Source organism: Sinocyclocheilus anshuiensis, unplaced genomic scaffold (assembly GCF_001515605.1).
Source record: "Sinocyclocheilus anshuiensis isolate Anshui unplaced genomic scaffold, SAMN03320099.WGS_v1.1 scaffold923, whole genome shotgun sequence".
Taxonomy (NCBI): domain Eukaryota; kingdom Metazoa; phylum Chordata; class Actinopteri; order Cypriniformes; family Cyprinidae; genus Sinocyclocheilus; species Sinocyclocheilus anshuiensis.
The window spans coordinates 210,044-216,391 of NW_015544138.1; positions in this window are offsets into that span (position 1 = coordinate 210,044).

Consider the following 6,348-nt stretch of genomic DNA (forward strand, 5'->3'; position numbering starts at 1 on the left):
AGCTCTCAATCACTGCATTATATTGTTTGGAGCATTTCAATCTCATCTTACTGAGACACGTTACTGCAGATATACAGTGATGACTGATATTTAGATGATTTTATGTCGGTATCTGCTGCACTGTTATGAAGATCTCATTGATTTACATCACATGCATCAGAATTACATCATAGAAATATAAGCACACTCATATTATTTCTCAGTTTGAGCTGTTTTTTGACTATATGAGTCATAAAAGCCTGATGATCAAATATGATACTCAACATCAAACACATGCAACTGTTTTTATATTGTGTCTAAAGGTTGAAGGAACGGTTTGATTGTAAGGAATGGTGATTATCAGGTGTGGTATCGGACGGTGCGAGTCGTCTGCTGGCCGCGGGAACCAGACTACAGACGAGTCTATTACGGAGGAGATCATGGATTAATTCATCACAGCAAGAACCTGCAGGAACACAGAGAGCGACTGCTGAAGCAGCGGGGGAGAGTTCAACTAAAGGTGCAAGTCAGGAGAAAAATGTATCAAAAAAGAGTAAAGATAACAGCACAACTCAAATTCTTAGAATTCTAAGAATCTGATTATTCTAAAGAAAATAATTTGTCTTCATAATCTTTTATCATAATGTAATGTTTCGCTCCACCTCCAAAATGACTTTCCCTTTGCTGATAACATTAATCACTCTTATCAGTGTTATTTTAGTATGTTTATATACCATTATAGTTTTATTCATATTTTGAATTGTCTTTTGTTTTTGTATTTCCAGTTTTAAATTTTTATATATTTTTTGTATTTTATATTTAGATATTTATGTTTTTATATATTTTATATTTTATATATTTATTTTATGTTTTTATATTTTTATTAGTGCTAGGCAACGATTAATCGCATCCAAAATAAAAATTTTTGTTTATATAATATATGTGTGCAAACTGTGCATATTTATTATGTATATATAAATACACACACATACAGTATATATTTAGAAAATATTTACATGGACTTTCCCTTTGCTGATAACATTAATCACTCTTATCAGTGTTATTTTAGTATGTTTATATACCATTATAGTTTTATTCATATTTTGAATTGTCTTTTGTTTTTGTATTTCCAGTTTTACATTTTTATATATTTTTTGTATTTTATATTTAGATATTTATGTTTTTATATATTTTATATTTTATATATTTATTTTATGTTTTTATATTTTTATTAGTGCTAGGCAACGATTAATCGCATCCAAAATAAAAATTTTTGTTTATATAATATATGTGTGCAAACTGTGCATATTTATTATGTATATATAAATACACACACATACAGTATATATTTAGAAAATATTTACATGTATATATTTATATTCATAGAATTTATATTATGTATAAATATATTTAATATATAAACATAACACTTTTTTCTTAAATATATATATACATGCATGAGTGTGTATTTACATATACATAATACATATACACAGTGCACACACATATTATTATGTACACAAAAACGTTCATTTTGGATGTGATTAATCGCGATTAATGTTTGACCAGCACTAAGTTTTATATTATATGCTTTTTATTTTTTTGTTTTTACATTTTATATATTATTTTAAAATATATTAACATAATTGCAGTTACATTTTTTTTATCATTTTGATGTGTGCTTTTGTCAGTTTTATTAGTTTTTGCTATTTATAAATATTATTATTTAGGTTTAATTTTTGTATTTTGTAATTTCAGTTTTAGCTTATACTTTTAGTGCTTCTACTTAAACTTATTTCAGTTAATTTCCAAGGCAACATTTGCAATATTCTACATTTTTCATCTAATATTATATTTTTTTTTTATTTCAGCATTATGAATTTCAATCAGCTGTTTTTAATCATTTTTAGTTTTAGTTAATGATAATAACCCTGCCGCTTATTATCTACCAGCCTTATATAGAGACACTTTCACCACACAATCAGTTGCTATTGCATAAATCAAGTCCAGACCTACATTTATGTCCTGGTTGAATATCTGGTTTCACTGATGCAGGTGTTGTAGTTTGAGTGTGACCGTGTTTTTTCCTCCAGCAGGAGGCGCTGTATGTCTATAACACCCCGCAGGCGGATCTCAGGTGAGAAAGTAACCATGACTTCTGACCTCTGATACACTTTAACATTCATTCCACTGCATCTGATTGACAGGTAAAGCCACCAATCAGTTTGCTTTGCTTGAACTTGTCGTTTAAAGACGAGTTGATCTGAACTAATTACCACAATAATAGAGCAGTGTGCAAGAAACTCATTTAGATCATTTCTGTGATATGTTAACATAGTCATACCATCATAAATATTGAAGTGAGATTAATTGCACAGCAGTGTCGGTCTGTGAGCAGATGTACAGAAAATATCACCACAATAGACTGGCAGAGATGTGTCAAAATCCATTAAAACATTAATACATTTTCATTATTTCACAAAGTAGAGCTGAATATACAACTGCGCTTGTGCCTATCAGTTTGAACTCGTTTTTATTTTTATATACATTTTTTAGTTTTAATTTTGTTTGTTTTAGTAACTTTGTTGACATTTGTATTCTTTTTTTTTAATGCAAGTCTATTTGAATTTATTAGTTTTTATTTCAATTTTAGTACTTCGCATTTTAACTGAAACTAACTGGCAACTAAATAAATACAATAATTTGAAGTTCTTTTTATATTTTATTTTAGTTATGTAAAATATGTTAATTTTATTTCAATTAACGAAAATGTTTTAGTTAATTATTTATAATCACCCTGGGTGGTATGAAACTGTTCTAATAATTTTAATTAAACTGAAAGTATTTTAATGTCATAATGTCATGAGTTTGTACACAGCATTATTGCCAAAGCAGTATTACACAAAACAAATAATTTGAAGAACAGTAAGTATATTATATCTATGTTTCTATTTAATGTGTAGTTGTATCTATCAGTATTTATCTGAAAGCTCATGATGATGGCGTGTCAGGTGATCTCCAGCAGGTGTCAGCAGAGCTCTGCTGCGCTAATGAGGAATAGTCAGAGTCACCGCTGTTTAAAGGCTTCTTAAAAACTCACAAGGCTTACGACGAGGCAGTGAAAAAAAACACTGAAATGTGATTTGAAGTCCATCCGAAACCGTACATCTGAGTGAAATGGACTATGAGCGTGAGCTCAAAGGGGCGGAGTTTAGGGCGGGACTTAGTTAAATGAACTTGAAGGGGTGGAGACTTGATTCTATGCATCAGTTTTTGATTGTAAGTTAAGATTTCAAAAGTGGAGGCGAATGAGTGTGAACTTGAAGGGCGGGGTTTAATTATATGAGCTTGAAGGGGCGGAGTTTACGGTGTGACTTGGCTCTTTGCGTCGGTTGTTGATTGGATGTTGAAATGTGGGTTTGGCACTGAAAATTGGAGGTGAATGTTTTTAGGCGGAGCCTAGTTATATGAGCTTGAGGGGGTGGATTTTAAGGCGGAGCCTAGTTATATGAGCTTGAGGGGGCGGAGTTTAAAGCGTGACTTATGCTGCGTTCATGCCATGTCGTAATTACCGTAATTCCGAGATGACAACACGTGACGTTTAACTCGGTGCTGTTTATGTCCTCGTATTATCCATTTCTATAGCAACAGTCAACGAAATGAACCCGCGTGAAAGAATGTTACTGGCAGCTGTGAAACACAATACAAGTAACAGTTGCTATGCACATGCGTTATTATTACATTTTGTAATTATTTCTTTAGGTTATTACATGGATAGCCTAGATATCTAACTCTGTGCGTCTCGTTTATGTTCACGCTACTTTTGGATGAAGACATCTACATTGGCAAAAGTCAATTACACAAATTTTAGGCGGGACTTTAAGGCGGGACTTATTTCTATGAACTTAAAGGGGTGGGGTTTAAGGCGGGGCTTAGTTCTATGCGCTTGAAGGGGTGGGGTTTAAGGCGGGGCTTATTTTTATGAGCTTGAAGGGGTGGAGTTTAAGTGGGATTTCGTTGTGTGAGATTGAAGGGGAGGAGTTTAAGGCGGGACTTATTTCTATGAACTTAAAGGGGTGGGGTTTAAGGCGGGGCTTAGTTCTATGCGCTTGAAGGGGTGGGGTTTAAGGCGGGGCTTATTTTTATGAGCTTGAAGGGGTGGAGTTTAAGTGGGATTTCGTTGTGTGAGATTGAAGGGGAGGAGTTTAAGGCGGGACTTATTTCTATGAACTTAAAGGGGTGGGGTTTAAGGCGGGGCTTAGTTCTATGCGCTTGAAGGGGTGGGGTTTAAGGCGGGGCTTATTTTTATGAGCTTGAAGGGGTGGAGTTTAAGTGGGATTTCGTTGTGTGAGATTGAAGGGGTGGAGTTTAAGGCGGGACTTAGTTCTATGCATCAGTTGTTGATTGGATGTTGAGATGTGGGCGTGGCACTCAAAATTAGAAGCGGATGAGCGTGATCTTAAAGGGGCGGAGTGTAAGGCGGGGCTTAGTTCTATGAATTTGAGGGGGATGGGTTTAAGGTAGGACTTCAATAAAATAAAAATAAAAACAATTTATAAAATAGAAAAAAGTTTCACGTCGACGTCATCGTCAAGATCTTGCTTTGTCTATTGTAGTCAAGTACTTGAGTGTTCAAAATAATTATGTCTATGTATTTTGTGTCAGGATTCGGCTGCCAGTGTCCTGTGAACCTTCAAAGGCTCCTGCTGGTTATAATGGTTACTTCAAACCCCTGCGCTCATCTTAATTCTGTTTTATTCTCTGTTGACTCATTGTGGTAGTTACAGGTCTTTCCAGATGTGATGTGGTCGTGGCTGCAGTGATGTTTGTGTGTATTTGGTTGATAAAAAGCAGCGTTTTGTGATGGTTTGGTGACCTCGCCCTCTACAGACAAACACTGCGGCCGTCAAACGGTCTGACGTCTGATCATTGCACGGAAGAAAAGAGGGAAACATGAGTGAATCTCACGAAAACACGTCCAAGACACAGCTCACCCTGAAATCAAAACGAAAAAAATAATTAAATAAGAACTTTCTAAAATTCTGCCTATTTTAGGAAGATTTTCTTTATGAAATTATTTTCATGACACATTTCCCCATTTTTTTTCCTCATTAGTTCTTACTACTATAATAGCCAGTTTTGTCTGTATTATTAATTTAAATAAGCAAAACATTAAAGACAAGAAAGACATAGTTCATGTAAAAAATATTAAACAAATGTAACAGCTGAATTTTATCTTTTTATTTCATTTATTATTATATTATTGTTTTAGTTATAATTAAAGAACAAAGATTTAAATGTATTACTGTTGTAAATTACAATAAAGTACAATAATGCATTTCAAAATATATTACTGTTGTAAATTAAATTGTAAATAGTCCTGTAAAATTAAAAAAATATATAATTATAATATTTATTTTAATATATTTAATTTCTTAAATTCTGCACATTTATTATTTTGGCGTAATATAATGTAATATAATATAATATAATATAATATAATATAATATATTATTTTGGTGTATTATAATGCTGTAAACTTTGATCTACAGAAATGTTGAAAATTATGCAAACGAGTAAATAATGTTAACCTAGCGCATATTGCATTATATTTATGTTTATTTTATGTATTTGTTATTATTAATATATTATTAATTTAACTCCAATAAAAGAATGAAGGTATAAATATATTACTGTTGCAAATTGCAATCAATTACAATAATAAATTATAAATGTATTACAATAAATTAATCAAAAGTGTATAGTTCATAATTGTAATAGCAATTTTATTGTACACACAAAATAACAATACTATGTCTTAAATTTGTCATTCAAATCCTCAAGCTTTTATTTTGGTGAAATACGGGAGAAATGTTGTCAACTGTCTACAGACATGTTGTAAATTATGCAGATGTGTAAATAAACCTTGCGCACATCGCATTATATTTATATTTTATTATTTATTTTATTGTTTTAATTTTATTATTATTTTAGACTATTTTTTACAATACAGTAATTAGAATATTTATTTATCATAAAAACAAAAGTCACAGTGCAGTCTCTGGTAGCTGTGTCCTGATTGCGGGTGAATTATGAGCTGAGCATCAGGTTGGAGGGGATCCACACACGCTGGTTTGTGTGGTTTGGAAGTGTTTATGCGTCTGGCTGTTTGTGGCTCCCCGCGGCGCTCGGACCCGAGCAGTTGTTCGTCCTGCTGTGTGTAAAGAGCCTGATGTTTGCTTTACTGTGTGTGTGAGAGACTCCCTGCAGATCCACGGCATTCAGATCCTGTTTGAAGTTTCCTGATTTACAGACACACACACACACACACACACACACACACACACACACACACACACACACACACAC